At 43.2% G+C, this 23,010-nt stretch overlaps 1 protein-coding gene and 1 long non-coding RNA gene across 9 annotated transcripts in view; both read right to left on the bottom strand.

The window, feature by feature from the left end:
• The window catches only part of LOC144335141 (uncharacterized), a 36,737-nt gene extending 18,275 nt beyond the window's left edge, over window positions 1–18,462 (bottom strand). The window contains exon 1 of the long non-coding RNA XR_013405604.1: window positions 18,271–18,462. This is a non-coding gene — a long non-coding RNA (uncharacterized LOC144335141). The remainder of the gene's footprint in view (window positions 1–18,270) is intronic.
• The window catches only part of TTLL11 (tubulin tyrosine ligase like 11), a 272,684-nt gene that overhangs the window by 96,865 nt on the left and 152,809 nt on the right, over window positions 1–23,010 (bottom strand). The gene's annotated exons all lie outside the window — the stretch shown is intronic.

Here is a 23,010-nt window from a genome sequence, read left to right as displayed (position 1 = left end):
TGCTAGGGACCCAGGTCAGGAACACATGCCATTTCATCTCAATTTCCTCCACCTCCTGTTGCTCTTTCTGTGACAGAAACCTCTCTCCTTACAGAACAGTCAGTCACTGGCAGTGGTGGAGGGAGGGGGAGCTGGCCAAGGATTCCATGCCAGTGGACATAAAACTGGGTATTTACCCATCATAGTAAGATGAAAAAAGTAAACAAAGGTGTGTGTGTGTGTGTGTGTGCATGCATGTGTGATTGTGTGAATGTATGTATCATTCTTTCATGAAATCATGCTCATAGGACTACATTAAACCATATGAAATAGCAGACATTGGCCTATTTTGACATACAAAAGTGCCATTTTGGAGTGCATGTACTTGTGCTGTGCTTGTATACTGCTGTCACAAGAACATGTGCACATTTGCCAGGAGACAGGACACTTCCCAAAGTTAGTTCCGCTTTCTTCTGACTTCCTGATACATCTCATGTTTTCTTATTCTGATACCCATCACATTGTATTCTAATTGCTTAGATAGATGCCTGGCCTTCCTAAAATACTAGAAGTTTCTTTCTTGAATCAGAAACTTTTGTGTTATTTTTAAATATCTTTGCCTACCTAGTATTTCCCAGCTCAATATATCTTTGTTGAATAAATGAACTGTTTGGGTGTGTAAAAGAACAAAAAAGTTGCTATTTTCACATGCTTCAAGCCTAATAATTAGTACTTGATTTTTTAAAGTATCCTTACAGAGAAAAATAAAATGTTGGCTACTTTATGTTATCTTCACAATTTGGGCTTCTTTTTCTTTTATATTTTATTGGCTTATAAAGTCTAGACATCTGGAAATTACTTATCTTATACAAGTAGCAGTTGGCCCCCAAACATTCTCATAAAATTTGGCAGTAGCTATCAAAATTTAAAATCACCTATTTCTTGACCCAGTAATTTTATTTCTAAGGGTCCATCCTGAAGAAATATTGGCATGTATAGACAAAGACACGGACTCACACACACACACACACACACACACACACACACACACACACACACACTCTGAGGTGGTTCCTGGCAACGTTGTTTGAAATGTGAAAAAGTAGAAATAACTTAAGTTCTCATCATCAGAGGATTAATTATAGAAAGAATGAAAATGCCCCAAACTGGTATAGCACAGGCCATAGAAACAATGATGTCCAATCCGTGTCCACTGACATGGAGAGATGTCCTTACTGTAATGATAAGTGAAAATAGTAAGTCATAGAATGTCATATGCATGAATCACACATAGTGTGATCCTGTTTTTATAAAAATTACCACAACATGACAAATTTGCCTCTCTTCACAGGTTTCAGTATCACTAAGAAGGGTTAGAAGGATTGAAAGCAAATTGTTTCTAGTGGTTGTCGCTGGGAAGTGAGGCTGGGGTTGAGGGATAAGCTGAGGGAAGATTTGCCTTTCAATCTATAGACTTTAGAAATTGTTTGAATTATTTACAAGGAAGATGTATTACTATTTTTATAATTTTAAAAACAAAGCAATAAAGAAAAAAAAAGCCTTGATACACAGTGGCGATTTGTGCAAAGCAGAATAAAAGAGAATACAGAAAAAGGAAAATTGCATTTTGATTCTGGAGTTCTAGGAAGGCTTTCAGAGGAAGCACTTTCTGAGTTGGCCTTTAAAAGATGATCAGAAATAACGGAACGATGCTATCCAGCTTGAAGGAATCATGAGCACATGTAAGACTCGAGGACAGCTACCCACATTAGAGTTTGATTTGTAGTTGATGACAGTCAGAGGGTTGAAAATTTTGTTATGAAACTTGATCTCCAGTTAAGATTCTTATTACTTTATTCAGACAAACCTAATTTCTCCCCAGGTAAATGTCTCTTACTTGGAACCCAGCTGCCTGCGTATTTGAGGGCTGGGGAGCTGTTGCAGACACAATTAAAGGCCCACCCAAGACCCCGTCCCTTTTCCTAACATATTTACATTCTGTTTAGGTAGCCATGCTCTTCCTAAAGGCCACATGCTTCAGGAGAGGCTGACCCCAGCCCAACGCCCTGCCGGGGGTATATTCTGACTGGTCTAAGCCAGTCGTGGTGGGCCCATCCCCTTTGACAATATTGGTTTACGTTTAGGACTTTAACCCAATTCTGGCTAATGCGATATGATGTTATGTATATTTTACCATAATAAAAGTAGAGAGCGGCTGAGCATGGTGGCTCATGCCTGTAATCCCAGTGCTTTTGAGAGGCCGAGGCAGGAGGATTGCTTGAGGCCAGGAGTTTGAGACAACCTAGGCAATATAGCAAGACCCTATCTCTATAAAAAAAAAAAAAAATGAAAAAAATTAGACAGGTAGTGCATACCTGTTTTCCTAATTACTTAGAAGGCTGAGGCCTGAGGATCGCTTGAGCCCCGGAATTCAAGGTTGTAGTGAGCTATGATTGTGCCACTGCACTTTAGCCTGCCTCGGTGACAGAGCAAGATTCAGTTGAAATAAAGAAAAAGAAAGAAAAAGAAAGAGAGAAAGAAAGAAGAAAAGAAAGAAAGGAAAGAAAGAAAGAAAAAGAGAAAGAAAGAAAAGAGAAAGAAAGAAAGAAAGAAGGAAGGAAGGAAAGAAAGAAAGAAAGAAAAGAGAAAGAGACAGAAAGGGAAGGAAGGAAAGAAGGAGGAAGGGAGGGAGGGAAGGGGAGGGAAGGAAGGGAAGGAAAGAAAAGAAGGAAGGAAGGAAGGAAGGAAGGAAGGAAGGAAGGAAGGAAGGCAGGCAGGCAGGCAGGCAGGCAGCTGACAGCACCGAGTGAAGCAAGCATACATTGTGAGTATAATCTCTAAATCTTACATTTAAATCTCTCATTGCTCCATAGGAAATAAATTTCACTTAAAAATCCACTAGAATTAAGTTAAGCCCATATAATGGAATAAAATGGGGTCATTGAAAATAAAAGCATATGATTCCACTTTAGGCCATGAGAGAGTGATAGCAAACTTATACTCTTGCCCTAAATGACTATAAAAACTAGGCTTTTTTTTTTTTTTTTTTTTTTTGAGGACAGTGTTTTCAAGCACTGAAAAACTGGCAGTGCAGGCCTGTGAGCCTTGCAAAAAGGGAAACATGAGGTAGGCCTTGGTTTACCCAGCCTTCAGCCTGTGGACACTTTACAGACCATGGACCAGGGATGTGGGGTGTATCAGACTTGCTGAGCTGTTGGAATTCATGGAGGAGGTTACTATAGAGGAATAAATCTGTGGATGGGTTGGGGAGACTCTCCACATCTTTGGCTGAGGGCTGGGCCATGAATGCGCAGAGTGAGACTCTGTGAGGTCTAACAGAGAGGCTGCTGCAGGGCAGAGCACTGACCAGAGAAACCAGAAGTCACAGAGTGATGGGAAATGTCAGAGTGAAGGTGGGGAGATTTCGATGCCACTGGAACATGTGTCCCAAGAGGGTAGCAACTGCCGTCTGTTGTCATGCCTGATGCACTCCCAGACTCCAAAATGATGCCATTCCCACAGGAGATGTGTAATGCTTATTTAAATGGTGTCACCTAAGCTGGGTCTAGGGCAGATGGCATTAAGGACAAGGTAGGGGCTGTCTAAGGAGTTCAGACCGGGGAGGGATCTGGCTCCAGGGACTCCAGGGCCAAGGCACTTAGGAGTGGCGAGGCATCATTAGAGATAAATTTTAAAATGCATTCATTCATCCATTTCACTTCATTTCTTCTCTGACCCATCTTGCTACCACAAAGAACATGAAATAATAACCAAACACTGGAAATAACCCATGTCATCAATCACAGAATGTAGAAATAAATTGTGGGAATATTCACAAGATGTAATTCCACACAACAATGAAAATGAATGAACTTCTGCTAAACCCAACAACACAGATGAATGTCACTAACAAGTTTTCCGTGAGGGAAGCCAGATACAGAAGAGTACATACTGTATGGCAGCATTAATATGTAAAGTTCAAAAACACGCCAAGGCAACAGATGAGGTTAGAAACCAGTATGATGGTTACCTGTGGGGCTAGTGGAGAGGGTATGTGCGGGGCTTCTGGGGTCCTGGTAATGTTCTATTTCTTGCCCTTGATTGGGTTACCGCAGTGTGTTCATTCTATGACAATACACCGAGCAGTGCTGTTATGAATTACGCACTATGAATAGAACGTGTCAACAAAAAGGTAAATGTCCAACTGACACATTTTACAAGATCAGAAGCTAGGCTAAATGATGGGGATAATGAGGGCTCATTTAATTATACAGTTCAGAGGGTCCATTTTTCTATATTTTAATAAAATCATTATTAAATAACTTTAAATATGACAACATGACCTCAGGAGGTTCATCCCTTTCAAATACTTGAGAGTGTTGATTTTAAAAAGAAACACATACATGCTGTTTTTAAAAAGGATGTGAAGTGGCTTACAGAGATAGACAGACATAGACAAAATGCCTTAAAATGAACATGGAAATAGGAGGAAAGGAAGAGCAAGGGTAGAATAAAAAGAGAAGGTTAAAGACAAACACGAAGAGGCATAACACTTCAAGGGCCTGCACAGTTGTTGCAGGGGTCCTGAGAGTGAGGGCATAAATATGGCTTCAGGCTTCCTGGTAGCCAAAGGAAAGAAGCAAAGAGAACAGTTCAAAGATTTGCTTTGTCCACAGATGTTATAATACGGAAGACACTCAGTTGCTCAGGAGAAGTCCAGCTTATCCTGAAAGTGAGGCCCGAAAGAAATTTCCCCTGCGGGGACACAGTGAGTAATATAGAGCAAGAGGTCCACAAGAATATCCTAGGCCAGGTACAGCGGCTCATGCTTGTAATTCCAGCACCTTGGGAAGGATTGCTTGAGGCCAGGAGTTCAAAACAGCCTGGACAACATAGCGAGACCCTCATCTCTGAAAAAAAAAAAAAAGAGGAAATATCCTAATATTAACACTAACAGGGATGACAATGTTAACAACAATAATAGCTAACACTTTAATACTATTTAAATTTCTGCCAAGCACTGTTTGAAGTTCTTTGCACACATGATAGTAAATTTAAAATCAACGTTTTTTAGGTTGGGTGTGGTGGCTCATGCCTGTAATCCTAGCACTCCAGCACTTTCGGAGTCTTAGGCAGGCAGATTGCTTGAATTCAGGCATTCAAGACCAGCCTGGGCAACACGGCAAAACCCCGTCTCTTAAAAAAAAGGACAAAACATTTGCAGGGTGTGATGGCGCATGCCTATAGTCCCAGCTACTCAGGAGGCTAAGGTGGGAGAATCACCTGAGGCTGGGACGTCGAGTCTGCAGTGAGCCGAGATTGCACCACTGCACTCCAGCCTGGTGACACAGTGAGACTCTGTTAAAAAAAAAAAAAAAGATAAATTCAGTGTTTCTGGTAATGTCTCCCATTGCAGGGGAGCACAAAAGCAGAGCCAGGAAAGGCAGCTGGAACAATGGTATCAAGAAGCAAAGCCCTCTGATGGTTTGGCTTGAGCCAATGATCTAAACCAGATGAGCTCCATATCTCTCTGGTAAACGATGAAGGACATCACTAGGCAGCAAATCACCAGGAAGCAAATAGCCCATCTTGAAAATTTAGACCTAGTGTGTTTTCTTTGACAGTTAATCAAACCAAAGGTAGGGGTGGCATCCTTTTCTGAAGTTGAGGTACCCAATGAGCTTCATACCTGAAGAGATGGCCACCCCATCTCTTCAGGAGTGGGTCAAGGTAGGATCTGTGGGCAAGGCCAAGATTCACCTCTGGAAACTGTTCTATGTCTGCTCTAACACAAAGACAAGTGAATAAGACTGTATCCCCTGAGTTTATACTACCCAATATGGCCATGATCATTTCAGTCTCGTGAATACCATGCAGATGAGCAGCCTCCCTTGCAGGGGAGGAATTGTTCACAAAGAGGGAGGAGCGTCCTTACCCACTACAGACGGCCTAGGACCGCTTTGCCTGGGGAAGGCAAGAAGAGAGAGCATCTAGCTAATGCACAACAGCCTGGAATAATACATCCTCATGCTTTTGAGTTACTTTGACTTCTGCCAACAAGTTTCTAACAGTCTTAAAGTTAATTCATAAACTTAATCTTTGTTAACAGATGGATTTACCCAAGGATAAATTAAGAGAGGTGAATTTAGTTTTAGTCATTCATTCATTCAAATATTTACTGACCAATCAGAGAGGAAGACACCGGTGGAAAATCCTCACTGGTGGTATGCAAAAGACGTCCAACAGATCACACATCTGTCCTTTGGGGAATTGAGTCTAATTCACTGGTTTTACTAACTAGTTCCTTCTTTCCTTGACTCGACAAACATGAGTTTCACACCTGTTTTGTGCCAAGAAGTATTCATATCACAAGGCCAGTAGGCGGAGGCACAAGTAATGACCTGAGGGTGCTTAGATTAAGGAGCAATTAACCCAGTGGAGGCAGGGGGTGAACAGAGCTTCAAGGAAGAGGGGACAGCAGAGCACAACTCCCAAGAATCATGAGATTTGTTTTATTAAAAAAGCTCGCCATAGGATTCCTCTAAGTAACAATTTTTTTTTCTGGTGCCTTTCAATTACGCCTGGACTGATTTACACACCCTTTTAGAAGCACAGCTGTTGTGTAAATTAAACCCCAGTAATCCCTCCTCAGTGCTGAGTCCCCCTTAGGAGAAATTCTGGCACCTGCTGATTTATTTCTGTGTACTTTCTCAGCACCTTGAGGATTTCAGCTTTAGTAATCACAAGTTATGAGTCACTCCAATTGGGGATAGTTAGACAAAGAGAGAACAGGGGATTGAAAATAGAGAATGGAAGCAAAGCAGATGGTGGAGAAGGGTAGAGGGGCCTGCAAGGAAGCCTTGGGCTAGATAAAGGGAAGTAATCCTAAGCTTTGGATGTTCACAGAGGCCTCCTCAAGTAGAAGGAAGAAGAGCTGGGAAATGGAAAAGAGAAGCTGATGGTCTGCCCTGAAGAACCCTTCTCCCAGCCCACGGAGGAACCCGGGAAGCCTGACACAGTCACAGACTGCGAACTTTTCATCTGTGCTTCAAGGATCATGAGATAACATCTTCAAGGAGCTTAGCACACAACCTGGCGACTGGTCAGCACTTTCTAACCGCCAGCTGCTGCTGCTGCGGCTGCTGTTCTTCAACTTCAACTCCTCAGTCCAGGGGAAATTTCAGGACGAACCCATTAAGTTGAAGCAGCCGAGGAGGGACAACTCCGTCTCTACCCTGAACCATTTACTGATAATCCCCAGGAAACTTCTTCAGACCATAAGAATGTTGCCCTTGTCTGTTTTCATGTTATTGATACTCTTTTTAAAAGATTTAATGTAAGTATGTTGTTGTCCCATGATTTCCCTTTCTCTGTGTGCATCTATACTTATCATCTGTGGCCCTGGTGCCAAGTCATCACTTCAGGGGTCAATGTTGAATTTTTAATGTTGCATTTCTCATTAGAGTCTCTGAAGGAATTCTTGGGGTCCGGGAGTGCTCAAGTTTATGAAATGCTACATTAGACTGATAACTACCTTGGGAGCAAGCTGACCTTGGACGAAAGGAGACACAAAATACCTGGTGACACTCCAGTGCCCCTGGAATTAGTAGAAAGATCGCATTTGCTAACCACAAGTGTAAGACTCACAAAGCCTAGAATGAATTTGTTTTCTCACTTGGAAGAAATGACACCAATTCTGGAAATCCTATAGCAGCCCCTGCTGTCACCATGATAATGAGAGAGTAAGTTAGAGCCCCAAGCAGGCCCTGTAACCTAGTCATGTCCAAATAAGCTTTTATTAGGGCAAAGGGTCAATATCTATTCTGAGTGTGTGTGTGTGTGTGTGTGTGTGTGTGCACATGTGTATATCAAACCTCAAAATCCCGAAGGTTCAGTGGACAAGGGATATAAGCAGATAATTTCCCAGCACTATGAAATGAAACATAAATAGTAAATACAAACAGTTATATGGAAACACGTCCACCCTCATTAACAACCAAAGACATGCACATTTCAAAACCACCTTACACATCCTAAGTTAGCACTTCTAATGTCAACACCTAATGCTCTGCAGATGAAGGGGCACACATGGGAATTAAAGGTGGCAAAGGCAACAATTATAACTCACCCTTTGGGTTAAAGCAAAATGGGACTTTGCATCAAGATCTTCAGAGATATTCATTCCCTTTGGCCCTGTGATTCCAGAGCTGGGTTTTATTTAAAGAAGAACAAAATTGAGTACCACCTACATATCTGATTATGGGGATAAATTATGGTACAACTGCACCCTAGGATGTTCTCTGTTCACTAAGATGATTATGAGGACTGCATAGCAATGTTGGGAAAAGTAAGCTGGTAGAACTTGAATGGGTTGTACATTACAAGAAAACATTAAAGCTACATCTGCAGGTGGACAGGGTCTAGAAGAGCTTAAAATTGCTGGTAGAAGTTAGGGTTGGAGTATTTTTTCCATTTTTTTCCCAATTTTTTCAATTTTGTTTTTAGCATAAACATTGTAATTTTTGAAAATACCTTACTGTTGTTTGTTCCAAAACTGCAAAAAGACCCCTTTAGAATCAGGTGAAATCAGTGCTTATGAAGACATCCTCTGAACCAGGCATTGTTCCAGGCACTTTAAAAATCATATTCATCTTTTAATGTACCTTATTTTACAGGTAACGAAGCCGGGGTTTGGTGAGAGGAAGTAGCTTGCTCTGCCCATAGAGGCTGACAGAAGTTATGATGGTTCCAGCCTTGGTCTGTCTGGCTCAAGCTTGAGCTTTCCTTCCAACATCACACTGCCTCTCTGTAGCTGCCAGGAAAGTGATACTCTGGTTTTCATCCTCAACTGAAAGAATTCCTTTTATTTTTAACTGCATTTGCTTTTGTGCTAGAGAAGTTATATGGTTTGGCTGTGTCCCCACCCAAATTTCATCTTGAGTTGTAGCTCCCATAATTCCCACGTGTTGTGGGAGGGACCCAGTGGGAGATAATTGAATCACGGGGACCATTTCCCCCATACTCTTCTTGTGGTAGTGAATAAGTCTCATGAGATCTTATGAGACTTGTTAAGGAGAAAACCCTTTTGCTTGGCTCTCATTCTCTCTTGCCTGCTGCCATATAAGACGTGACTTCCACCATGATTGTGAGGCCTCCCAGCCATGTGGAAATGTGATTCCATGAAACCTCTTTTTCTTTAAAAATTACCCAGTCTCAGGTATGTCTTTATCAGCAGCATGAAAACGGACTAATACGAGAAGTAACTGGCTTTCTGGAAAGCCTTCACAGACATCCTCAAGTGGAGTTAACCTCTGCCTCTCTCATGCTTTCAGTAGTCAGTACAGTGTGTGGCCCACTGTAGGTGCCTGGCGTGTAGTGACGCCATTGAATGTGAGGCTAGGATGTTTCCTTCCCATCTGAGTGCCACATCCCCAGCACTGTGGCAGTGATCCCTTAACAGCAGGGGGAGCAGAGAAAAGAGGCAAGGGCCACAGCCCTGGCTGGCTCCCATTTCCTGAGTTCTGGATGCTGCCTAATGCTATTTGTTACTTGGTTTGTTCTCATCACAACGTAGCTGAAGAGGGTTAGGAGATATTGAGAAAAATCCTTTCAGAGGAAAATGAAAAAGACTTGGCCAAGCAAGATGGAGGAAGGAGCAGATAAGAGTTCTGGAGATAAAGAAAAGAAGCTGGAGGATGGAGGAGAAGATGACAGGTGGAGAGACGAGCTTTGGGAGTGCCCTGATGAAAAGGCAGGGGTCACAGTGAAATTGGGTACTTCCAGAAAGAGGAAAGAAAAAAAACAGGCCCAGGCAATTTCCTGCAGAAATACCTGAGGGGATAACAAGTACTTTTTTTTTTTTTTTTAACCTGAGCAAAAATCGTCAAGCCCAGCTACTTTTATCATCTCAAATTCGTTCCGGAGATTTCCTCCAGCTTGTGAGAGACGTCTTAACTCTCCCTGAAATAGTCATTCATCACAAGGGGCTGGAAGTGAGCCAAAATGTCTGCAAGTGAAGTCCAGGGGCTCTATATAATAAAACAAATTGCAAAATATTGATTTTGTTTCTTTTTGACCTGTTTTAATCCAACAATATCATCTTATTATGAGAATTTTGAGAATTTTCTCCCCTGATGGCGAGGAGAACAGGCTTAGCTGCGGGAGAGGAAGAAGAGACACAGGCTTCATTTCTCCTCTGAAAGGCTCTGTTTAGAGCTCTCTAATGTCACCGGCAGAATTGCAGTTCCAGTCTTCCACCATGACATTTCTGAAGGAAAGACCAAAGTACTGGAGAACCTGACAAACAGGATGTGTGCTTTTCTCCTAAGCTTAGAGAAAAGTCGAAATAAGAACCCAGAGAAAGTGACCAAATGTCAGTCAGGTGCTACTAACACCTCTTGTGGGTCCCTCAGAGCCCAGCAGATGAGTCCCAGGCACCTAGGCTGGGTTGGTTCCCAGATAGGGTGGGCGAGGCCTCCCTCTACCTGGCTTCCATCCACCTCACCAGCCTTCCAGCTGCGCCCGCCCACCCCACCCCGGGACCATGCTCCCCTCCGTTTTCTGGACACATCAGGCCTGTTCATGGCTCCAGGCCTTTGCTCATGTCCCTTCTGCCTGGGAGGTCCTCTCTCCTCTTCCTCAAATGAGCATTTACTCATTCTTCAAATTCATGGGTTCCCTCCTCAGCAAAGCCCTCCAGACCCTCCCAGCAAGGGTGAGAGGCTTCCTCCTTAGGTTTCCGTTAGGTTCCCATGCCAAGGCTCTCCACAGGCTCCCACAGCTGTCTCCCGGCTGGATTGCATGTCAGCAGCAGGGGCTGGTCTCTGAGTCTCTCTGTGCCCAGAGCCTAGTCCGGAGCCTGGAATGGCACTTAGAACGGGTTTGTGGAGTGAATGAATGAATGGCAGTGCTCTGCTCCCCTCCTCCACCCTCACCCTTTGTTTAAGAACATCACCCATTCAGGGGCGAGAGCCTGGCATCCAGGCCTCTAATCTCAGGATGAAAGGCACAGGCCCGCTCTTTAGAACATAAAGCATTCATCTTTCCTTCCCACTTTTCTTGTGCCACGGGAGCTCTGAAAATCCTGCCATATCAATGTCTTCCAGGTTTTGTGTTCCTCTCAAAAAGATACCAGTTTACCCGTGTGAAGGCTCTGAGGTTATTGAGTCTCTCGAGGGGTTTTTTAATCTTTGGAGGCAGAAGAGGATCCTGACACACACTTTGAAGTTTGTCTTCACACGCGTCTGCCAGGAAGGAGCCACGGTGTTTCAGATGTGAGCAGTCTCTGCTTCAGAGGGGCCCAGGGCTGAGGTGCACAGCCAGAAGTGGCCCTGGGGGGCCCTGTGCTGCCCACAGACCATTTCCAGCATGCCAGGGGTCAGGGCAAAGGATTGCCATGCAGTCTAAAACTCTCGCTGTTATCCACACGCTCTCCCTCCAGGTCCCCGGGTCCCTGCTGACCCAGGCTTTGTTTAGAATCCAAAAATAACTCCCCACTTCTTGTGTTCACTGCCGCAAGGCTTACTAAGGAGTCATTCACATTCACTAATCCCTTTCATTCTCAGAACAACACGATGATGGGCACAGTGGCTGGGTGCCAGGCGCTGGGCTGAAGATGGCGCAGCCCTGGAGGTGGTGCTCTTCCTGGCCCTGTCGCATAGACGAGGAGCCCGAGGCTGGGGAAGACAGCAGCTTGTGCCCAGTCTCGGAGCTGCTTAGGGGCAGAGCGGGGCTTCAGGGCCAAGCCTCCATCAACAAGGCTGTCTCCTCTCTCCCGTGTCACTTTGAGTGGTTCTTCCTCCTCGAGGCTGGAGCAGGAGCTTTCGCACAAGCCAGGCCTGGCTTTGGATCCAAGCAATTCAGCTGTATTTTGGCACACTGCTTGTCTTCACCCGCTCTGGCTGTTATAACAGAAACTCATAGCAGGGGTGGCACAGAAACAACAGAAATGTATTTCCCACAGTTTGGAGGCTGGAAGTCCGAGCTCACAGGGCCGACATGGTTGGTTCTGAAAGGGTCCTTTTGCGAATGCAGACAGCCGACTTCTCATGAGAGCCTTGCATGGTGGAAACAGGGTAAGGGAGTGCTCTGGGGCCCCTTTTATAAAGGCATGAATCCCATTCATGAGGTTCCACCCTCATGACCTAATCACCTCCCAAAGGCCCTAACTCCTAAGACCATCACATGGCGGGGTTGGCCGATGGAGTTAGGATTTCAACATATGTATTTGCAGGATCGTAAACATTTGGTTCCTCCAAACATAGCATAGCATTACTTCATGTCTCTATGCTTCTCTCCTCACCTGTCAAATGGACAAAATAATAGTAGCACTGTTGTAAAAATGAATTGAAGGAGAGCTTACAATGCTCTCAGCACAGCGTCTGACACATTGTGCATGTTCTGTCTGTATCTATGTAGATAGATAGATGGATAGAGAAATATTTTTATAACCATTATCCTCTCTCTAAGCTTTTCAGTTTTCCCTGGGAATCTGATCTTCATGGTTACTATTTTTTGTTCAACAAAATCAGCACCATGATCCTCTATAAACAGCCTCTCCCTGAACTATGATCCAGCTTTTTGGATCAGTCAATCCTGCTAAGTGTCAAGCACTCTCAGGTAAAGGAATCTAGAGATATATGATAACCTATTTTCCTTGCCCCCAGGAGGGTGAAAAGAAATATGTAAACTGATCATTTTGAAATAAAATAGTAAATATCACAAGAGCACAGAAGGTAGCATTTTTTTTGAAGGTGGGAGAAGGCAGAGAAGACTTCTGGGGGGATATCGTTCTGGCCAGGATGGTGACAGAGGACGAGGAGTTAGTGAGGCAAAGAAAGGCCTAAGGAGTGCTCTGAATAGCGTGAAGAGCTGCTGGAGTGCTGGGTTATTAATTTCCGTGTATTCGGTATCATAGCACACATCACTGGGAGGCAGGAGATGGGGGCAGATGGTTTTAATAAGGTGGAAGGACCTAGTCATGAAGGATCTTGTACATCGCATGTTATTGGGTTTGGATCTTACCTTAGAGGCCAATAAATCTCAAACGTTGGTGTGCTTAAGAAGTCAGCATAGGAGCTTGTTAAGATGCTATTCCCAACCTTGAGCCTTGGATATTACAGAATATGCAGCCAGGTGGTTTCAATGCAGGTGCTCCAGGAGCCACAGTCATAAAGTATCTGAGTAGATGATAGAGAAGCATGGGAGGGGCAGTACCAGAGAGGGCTACGGGACACGTGGCCATGCCTGTGATTCAGTAAATCAAGAATTCTGTTTCAGAACCACCTGTCAATCAGCTCCTCCTTGGTAAGAGGTACTACTTCTAGAAAATGTGATGTCACTTCTATTCATTCATTTATTTCAACAACTTCATTGGGATGTAATTGTTATGTTAAAAACTGCACCTATTTAGTGTATACAGTCTGATGGGTCTGAACATGTACACATAACCATGAAACCATCACCACAATCAAGGTAAAACACATATCCATCACCTGCCCCTTTTCCTCCTGCCCCTTTGAGTTTTTTTGTTTGTTTTGGACTCTTTTTTTTTTTTTAGATGGAATCTTGCTTTTTTGCCAGGCTAGAGTACAGTGGCATGATCTCGGCTCACTGCAATCTCTGCCTCCTGGGTTCAAGCGATTCCCCTGCCTCAGCCTCCCGAGTAGCTGGGACTACAGGCGCGCACGACCACATTCGGCTAATTTTTTGTATTTTAGTAGAGACAGGGTTTCACCACATTGGCCAAGATGGTCTCGATCTCCTGACCTCATGATCTGCCCGCCTCAGCCTCCCAAAGTGCTAGGATTATAGGCTTGAGCCACCGCACCCGGCCTGTTTTGTTTTTTAAATGAAATGGGGTCTTGCTATGTTTTCCAGGCTAGTCTCAAACTCCTGGGTTCAAGTGATCCTCCCACTTCAGCCTCCCAAGTAGCTGAGACTACAAGTGTGAGCTACCACACCCTCTTTGGGTTTGTAAAAATACTATTCATTTACAGTCATGATAAATTATTTTTAAAACGTTTATAAAATTTTATGTACACACACAACATACATTTGCCACAATAGTATAAAATGAATACTCTCTTCTCATTTGAATAAAAAATAATCTTTAGCCTACCAGAGACAACCTTTGTGATTTTACGTAGAAAATGCAGTTTCAGACAACATCAACCATCAAAACATGGTCTTCAAATATGAAGAGAGCTCCAAAGGCCCCCAAACCACAGAAACTTTCCATAAAAGTTACACATTTCGGCTGGGTGCGGTGGCTCACGCCTGTAATCCCAGCACTTTGGGAGGCCGAGGCGGGCAGATCACGAGGTCAGGAGATCTAGATCATCCTGGCTAACACTGTGTAACCCTGTCTCTACTAAAAATACAAAAAATTAGCTGGGCGTGATGGCGGGCCCCTGTAGTCCCAGCTACTGGGAGGCTGAGGCAGGAGAATGGCGTGAACCCGGGAGGCGGAGCTTGCAGTGAGTGGAGATTGCACCACTGCACTCCAGTCTGGGCAACAGAGCGAGAGTCTCATCTCAAAAAAAGAAAAGAAAAGGAAAGAAAAGAAAAGAAAAGAAAAGAAAAGAAAAGAAAAGAAAAGAAAAGAAAAGAAAAGAAAAGAAAAGAAAAGAAAAACGGGTTGGGGAAGGGTGGCCACGACATTAAAATTAGACACAAACAGAGCACGCTGAGGCCATTTGCAGGGGTCACAAGCTCATTCACTTGTTCCTTGTAGTTTTTTGTGCTCACTCTGTGCAGGGGTCCTGTGCTGAGTGCTGAGATGACACAAGGCAAGGCCTTAAGAAAAAAAGGTGTTATAACACAATAGACAAGAAGAAAGCACACTTGACAGGGAGGCATGAGGCAGATTCCGAGGACCGGCCCTCTGCCCCTCTCCAGTTGTGTGACCCCAGGCAGGCCACTTTGCTCCTTTGGGCGTTTGTAGAATAAGGGGTGAGTCACAGTTCCTCTTAGCTATAAGGTCCTATGCTTTGATGTTCGGAAGGAAGAACCTAACTCACCAATAATTAAAATTAACTGCTGCTAAGAAGACAAATAAGTGTAGGCATTTTCAAAGATTTCAAATTTTAAGTGGCTACAATTAAATTTTGGTGATTAATGGAACAAATGCCTGTCATTTGAAAAGAATTCACTTAAGGGAAATATTGCATTGCCCAAAGACTCTCCCAAAATTTGAGAGCTAGAAGAGTTCCTTAAAGATGACCCAATCGACTTCCATCAACTGAGGAAACTGATGTCCAGGAAAACCAAGTCTGACTAGGCAGTAGGTAAGTGGCAAAAGAGAACTGGGCCAGGTTCCTGGCTGCATCGGAAAAAGACTCCCTGCCACACCGTGTTGCTGTGATTTGTAAATTATGGGGTAAAACATGCAGTATCAGTAACTGGGCTCCAGGGGAGAGAAAAAGGCCTTCAATTCTTCAAAGCACTTGGCCTCTATTTGAGCTCTTTTACTCAAATAGTTTGAAGCCTTAAGGGAGTAGCCCCAAATCATTTGCCTGGGGAAAGTATAGATACAAATTGGTTCATTTTCTCAGTTACACAAATACTGCAACCGTGACCCACATCTTAAGACACGCCATCACATGACCAAGTGTAATGGCTGGTGAAGAATTAAACTCAATCCCATAGCAATCAGCACCCAAGAATGCTCATCCTCCCAGATTACCTGCTGCAGACAGAAGAAATGGCTCACCTGGGGCCAGCCAGCCAGCCGGCAATGGTAGCGTCCTGGGCCAAGCATGAGAAGAACCAGAGCTCCTAACTCCGTAGGTGGCTGCTGTCCCAGGTCTGCCACACCATCAGGTGGTCCTGGTAGTCACTGCACCCTTTTACATGTGGACCTTTGCATCTCTAACGTGGAGCTGATACACTGTCCATGCCTCACAGGGCAGTTGTGAGGACACGTGTTTTAATGCAAATTTCCTTGCACAGGGTTTGGCACTTAATAAGGGCCTACTTATGAATGTTTTTAGTCAACGGTAGTTATTAAGGTTGTAGGTATCACAATCTCACACTGCCCTCCTTCCTGGTAACTGAATTTGTACTCGCTGGCTGTACATAGTGAGGAGATGGGATGTGCTCAAGCGGGAAGCACAGTCAGTGGCTTGGAATCCATCTAATTACTCGTTTCACTTTATTCTACCATTAACTGGTAACATGGCAAGGTTCAAAGACCTAATGATTAGTATGAGCTCTCCCTGCTCAGTCAGGCCAGCTATCTTCCTGTTCCACCTGGCTCAGCCATTCACTGGGAAATTGCCTGAGTGGCACCTGTCCCATTTGTGAAACACCGAAGCACTGGGTAATGATCTAACGTGCTTGGGGCAGAGAGCACATGCTAATGGCACCAGGCCACCCTACATCCTCAGAGCCCCTTGCGGGCATGCAGACCTCTCTCAGTTAGAAGACGGAGGAAGCTAAGTGGCTGCAAGGTTAAAATTAGCTGCGCCGTGACTAGACTTCTTGTTGGAGCAGAAGTAATATGTTCTCCAGTTTCTTTCTCCCACACCGTCTCACCCCTGCCTTTCTGGACTATAAGAAATATTCACAAGGCCAGGCATGGTGGCTCACACCTATAATCCCAGCACTTTGGGAAGCCGAGGCGGGTTCAGGAGGTCAGGAGTTCAAGACCAGCCTGACCAACATGGTGAAACCCTATTTCTACTTAAAAAAAGAAAAGAAAAGAAAGAAATATTCAAGCCCCATTTCAGATGGAACTAAAATGCCCATGAACTAATTTAAATGCCTCAGAGCATGCTGGGAACAGGGCTTGTGGAACACTAGAGGGCTCTCTGAGGGCCCTGTCCCAACAGACTAGCCTCCTGACACCCTGGGTCGCCTGCCTGCTTTCCAGAGGAAGCCACTGGTCCCTCTGCACTCTCAGCAGAGAAGCATTGATGCCAACTGTGGCTCTTCTCTCCCCATCCTCCTTCATGCCTTTCTCAATGACATCAGCACACTGATTTCTCTCCTCTCTGAATTCTTGCAGTGCTTAGCGTTGGACCTCATACTTCAGACTTGATAATAAAGGATCTCTTTGAGGAAGGCCTCCCCAGGTTCTTCTAGCAGATGTTGTCACCATTCCCAACCTGACCCCTTCTGCCCCATAGCCTCAGGGGACGTTGTTCTATCCTTACCTGCATCCAATGTCCTACATAGCAAGCTTTGGGCTGCATATTCTATTTATGTCCATTACGAGCCTATGAGTTCTTGAGGGTTGACCTTTACACACTCCTCTCCTTTGCCTCTGCCACACCCCAGGATGCAGCAAGAAGCCTGACCTAGGTTGGAAGACATTTACTATATACATATGTATATATACACACACACACATACATGTATATTATATATATAAAATGAATATTTTGTATTGTACCTGAGGTTTTGGTAGATTTAAATATTTTGTTTCTAAGAACACTATATTCTTAGGCTGTGTTTTCTCCTGCATCTGCACCCCTCCTCAGTACCAGGCACTGCCTGGGTACATAACAGGTTCTCAGGATGTGTTTGGATTACAGAGTCTTAGAGTAGGATGAGTTTTCGCAAGCATCCAGCCCATTCACTTCACAAATAGGAAAACTAGATCCAGGGAGGAAAAGAGCCTCGTCCAGAATCATTAGCAGCCAGTGGAAGCGCCATTCCCCACCTCCTCAGCTGACAGCATGGAAGCCCATGCTATTACAAAGCCTTTCTTAACAGTTCAAAAAGAAAATCTTGTCAAACCTTTCATAGTAGTACGGCAGGCTGACAGATCTAGATAACCCACTTTTTTTTTTTTCAAAGGAAAATCAAATAATAAAGCCAATTCCTAGTGATCCTGTGAATCGGTAAGGTCTGAGTTTATACTTCAAGAGGATGGAGTCAGAGAAAAGATGATGTACCATTAAAACGGCAAGTTTGGCAGATGCAAAAAATAAGCACACATCTCAGTGATTTCCAACTACAAGAGACAGGAAAATCGGCCTCATTAATGACAAAATGCAGATGCTTTTCTTCCTGAGCAGGAAAAAAACCACAGACTAAATTACATCCGAGCCTGTAAAGAGGTATGTGAGAACCTCTTAAAAATGTATGATGTCTCACGGAAAAGATTGATCAACTGGCTCCCTAAGCATTGAAAGTGTCAGTTAGTTTTTCCTCTCTCTTGTATCAGACAAGTGGTGATTAATATAACACAGAGGACAGCGGAGGAGGTGAAACTTGTAAAATAGGTACAAAGGGGAAATGATCAAGGAGGGACATAATGAGAATTTAAATCTGAAGGTAGAGAACATGTGTGATATATATTAACATGGAGCCTATGGAAGCGAGAAAATATGAGTGGGTACCATAGATGCAGGGAAAGAGAACACTCTCCCAGGCTGTGATGGTAAGAGCAAGGAGAGGTGAATTACAGAGTAGTGGAGAATGGGGAGCAAATGTGTTTTCAGCAGAAGAAACTACGTGTGCCAAGGCCTTGGGGCAGAAGGGGGTCAGGCTGGAGTAACTGATGGAGTAATGGAAAGACAGTAGCTTGAGGGAGTTTTGGGAATATTAGGAGTGATGTGAGATGGGTTAGAAATCCGGACCTCTGTCTAGTGTGAAGATCAGTGGTGTTCAAAGGTTTTGGTCTTAAGAGTCATTTATACTCCCATTATCTATCGATTTCCAAAATAGAAATGAAGGCAGGAAAAATACTCATTTAAAAACAACAATAATAAATCCATTATGTGTTAATGCAAATAACATATTTCTGTGGGAAATTATTTTTCCAAAACAACAACAAAAGTGTAAAAAAGAACACTGCTTTACATTTTTTGCAAATGTCTTTAATGTCTGGCTTAATAAGAGATGTTGGATTTTCATGTTGGTTTCTACATTTGGTCTGCTGTGATATGCTGGGGAGTGAAGTACATGAAGAAAATCAGGCATGATCAAATCTGGTCAAGCAATGCTTTCTTAAAGGTTAGTTGCAATATGGAAGCTGAAACCAAGTCAATAAACTTTTCATACTCTGTTACATTTAAATCCATTGGTCCAGCCAGGTGCTGTGCAAAACTCCATCTCAAAAAAATAAAAATAAAAATAACTAAACAAACAAACAAATAAATCCATTGGTTCATCTTGTGCTTTGGATCTTTTACCCCTGCCAAACTATATAACATCGTACCTGAGACACTTGGAAAATACTGGTTTATATAGCTCTTCCAAATGTTGTGCATTTCATTATACGACATCAGAAAATCACATTCATTAATATCACCAACTGACCTCAACAGAAAAGTCTTTAAATATTGTGAAGCTGTCAAGCTCATGGTGGCAGATACGAGTTTTCAGAGATTCCAGTTTTTGCTTAAAAGTTCAAATTTTATCATTGGTGCAAATGTTGTTGACTGTTTTCCTCGAAGTGAAAAGCTCACTTATTTTAGTTTCAGGAACATATCTGCAAATGGACAAACCTGAACAACTTATAGTTTGTCTGCCAATTGTTCTTTCCATGAAAAACATTCTGATTGTTCCAAGACAAAAGGGGCTCATTCAGCTTGCAACCCAAACAATCACTAGAGCCTTACTGTGCTTCAGTGGGCAGCAGAAGTGCTTTAGCCTACTTGCCATTTTATCATCCAGAATATTAAAAAGAAGTGTGTTCGAGGACTGAGATTTAATTTAAAAAAAGGTTTTTTACTGTTTCATCAAGGACCTTCTTAAGTGAATCTGGCATTTTGTTTGTTTGTTTTAAACTTTGAAGTACGTGGCAGTGATGAATAATGACTGCGAGTCCACCTCAGTGCCCCGTCTTTTTTTTTTTTGAGATGAAGTCTAGCTCTGTCACCCAGGCTAGAGTGCAATGGCGCAATCTCGGCTCACTGCAACATCTGCCTCCGGGTTCAAGCGATTCTTCTGCCTCAGCCTCCTGAGGAGCTGGGATTACAGGCATGCACCACCACGCCCGGCTAATTTTTTGGGTTTTTTTGTATTTTTAGTAGAGATGGGGTTTCACCATGTTGCCCAGGCTAATCTTGAAGTCCTGACCTCATGATCCACCCACCTCAGCCTCCCAAAGTTCTGGGATTACAGGCATGAGCCACCACACCCGGCCTCCTGTCTTAAGCAGCCAGCAGTTTTACTCATCACTGCTTTTACACCATCACTGCAAAAGTCAATACAACAACAAGGCAAGGGATGCCTTATCATTATTATGATGACAATAGTTTTGACTCCATAGATATCCTGACAAGATATTGGGGAACCTTGAATGTTCAAGGACCCCACTTATAGAACAGTTAGTCTAGTCTAGATCAGACAAGGCCTTGTCAGGCATTTAAAATTTTTTTTAAATTTTATCTTTCTCCTGTGGGGAAATGAAAAGCTACTGAAGTGTTTTTAGCAGGAACTTAATCCAATTAGATTTTAGTTTTGAAAAGATCACTCTGGCTGCTGTAAGGAGAATGAAACGGACGGAGGTTAAGAGTGGATGAGGAGAAAATAAGTTAGGAGATTCTTAGAGCTCTCCAAACTTGAGAAGGCGACTGGACAAAAGTGGTAAAGATGGAGATAATTACAAAATTGAGAGATCTTTAGGAGTTGAACTCAAGAGGACTCACTGAGAATTCATGGAAACCTCCAGGGGTTCTGGCTCAGGTACCTGGATGAACTGGGAGAAGAGCTCAGGGAAATGATGTGTGTCGTGTACAGAGCACAGAGCCTTGCTCGGTGAATGCCAGCTGCCCAGGCCTGGACTGAGCACAATCCCACAGGTCTCCAGGTACCCTGACCCTCTCCTGGACGCTTCTGGGAAAAGCAGCCTTAGGTAGTAACCTGCTTAACCCAGTCTCTTAGTGACTGGCTGAAACCGAGCTATTAATGACTGCCAAAAGGAAATACTCTACACAAAGGGTGGTTTGGCCAACTCAGTTAGATCTCCCTGCTTGGAGAATGGTAGATGAGAGGAAGGAGAGAGGAAGACTCACAATGGTGGAGTGTGAGAAGAGAATCTCGGCCAGTTCTTAGGACAAGCTGAAATGATCAAACAAATTCAATGACAAGAGTCCATATAATTAAGACCTCTTTTTTCTCTCTTTTTTTTTTTATTTTTTATTTTTTATTGGAGACAGGGTCTCACTGTTTCCCAGGCCAGAGTGCAGTGGCTCGATCACAGCTCAGTGCAGCCTCAGTGTCCCAGGTTCAAGTGATCCTCCCCACCTTGGTCTCCCAAAGTGTTGGGATTATAGGCGTGAGCCACTGTTATCAGGCCAATTAAGAGCATTTATATCAAGCTGGATTGCAGAAAGAGAAAAGACAAGATTTCACTCCTCTTCTGGCCTTGAGGACCCAGAAATCCTGTTTTAAAGCCCCCCACCAGCTCCAGTGGGTGCCTGTAACTAGGGGTCCTACTGGGACTGAGTCCTCTGGGACTTGACGTCAACCTGTCCTCACACAGGTATAACTGGAAGGCCCTGACTCCCTCCTTTCCTTGCCAGAGCAGGCTCATCCTGGAAACTTGGATTGCACAGAAAAGTTTAATGAAAAAAAGCTAAAATTATAATCTTACAGGTCAGAGATCATCATAATTAACATTTGGTGTGTTTCCTTCCAATATATTGTATGTGCATAAACCATACATTTTAAAATAAAATTGGGGCTATATGCAAATAGTTATGAAACATTTGACTACATCATTATATGGGCTTTTAAAACGTAACAATAACACCTAAACACTATTGTTAAATGATATTTGCAACCCTTTCTCTGCTCCCTCCTTATAAGATGTGCTAGGCTCTTTCTCCAGGTCTTTGACATCATTTCGAATTTCTGTAATGACACCACTAAAAGCAGACAAGGATTCTGGTTTAAACCATCCCAGAAAATGACATTTCTTTCCCTTTGCATGGTGTTTTACATTTATCAAAGCCTTTTTATATAAGACCTAACATTTTTACAACATTTTACTAAATTTTCCCACATGCTTGTATGACAACATCTGTCAAGTGGTAACAATAATCTATCTCGTAAAGCAATTGTGAGGATCAAATGGAAAAATGGACATGAATAATGACAGCTATTTTTGGTTGACTTTTGCTGTGTGCCAGATACTGTGCTAAACATTTTATATCACATATATTCAAATGCAGTCTATAAGATAGATCCTGTTACTATCCTGCTTTAAGAGAAGTGGTTAACTGGGGCTTACAATAATGAAGTAACTTACTAACTTGCTTACAGTGACATAATTAATAATTGATGGGGCCAGAATTTGCATCCAAATTCATCTGACTCCAAAACCGGGGCTCCTGGCAACTCCCCCTGATTGCTTTGCTGTGCAAGGGTTTTGCAGACAGAAAGCACTAATCGTATTCACCAAAAAATGAGTTCTTGGAGTCCAGAGATTCCCCCTTTCCCCACTATCCTCCTCTATTGGCATACAGTAGCTGCTTAATAAATGTTTGGTGATTCGATGGCTATGGAAATCAAAGAAAGCAAAATAAAGAGACTCTGTGAAAAGTATTAAAAGATGTCTCTCCCTAGGAAAAGACCAGGCAAACCAAAAAATCCTGAAATAAGAATATTCAAAGTAATTTAAATTTAAAAGAAAGAACATCAAACCCTCAGGGAAGAAATGATTAAGAAAGAAAAAAATAAATCTAAGAAAAGAACCAAAGAGAATATCTAGAAATAAACCCAGTAAAGCATGAAAAATAATATATAATTACCAAGGTTTATCCTAGGATTGCAAGGATGGTATAAAATAACCTGATAAAAGATGCCTACCAAACCCCACAGCTGACATCATACTCAACCGTAAAACGTAAGAAAGATTTTCTTTAAAATCAGGAACGGCCAGGCACAGTGGCTCACACCTGTAATACCAGACTTTGGGAGGCCGAGGAGGGTAGATCATGAGGTCAAGAAATCGAGACCATCCTGGCCAACATGGTGAAACCCTGTCTCCACTAAAAATACAAAAAATTAGCTGGGCGTGGTGATGGGCACCTGTAGTCCCAGCTACTCAGGAGGCTGAGGCAGGAGAATCAA

This window comes from Macaca mulatta, chromosome 15 (assembly GCF_049350105.2).
Source record: "Macaca mulatta isolate MMU2019108-1 chromosome 15, T2T-MMU8v2.0, whole genome shotgun sequence".
Classification (NCBI taxonomy): Eukaryota; Metazoa; Chordata; class Mammalia; order Primates; family Cercopithecidae; genus Macaca; species Macaca mulatta.
Note: the sequence above shows the minus strand (reverse complement) of the source record. Positions and strands in the feature narration are given on the sequence as shown.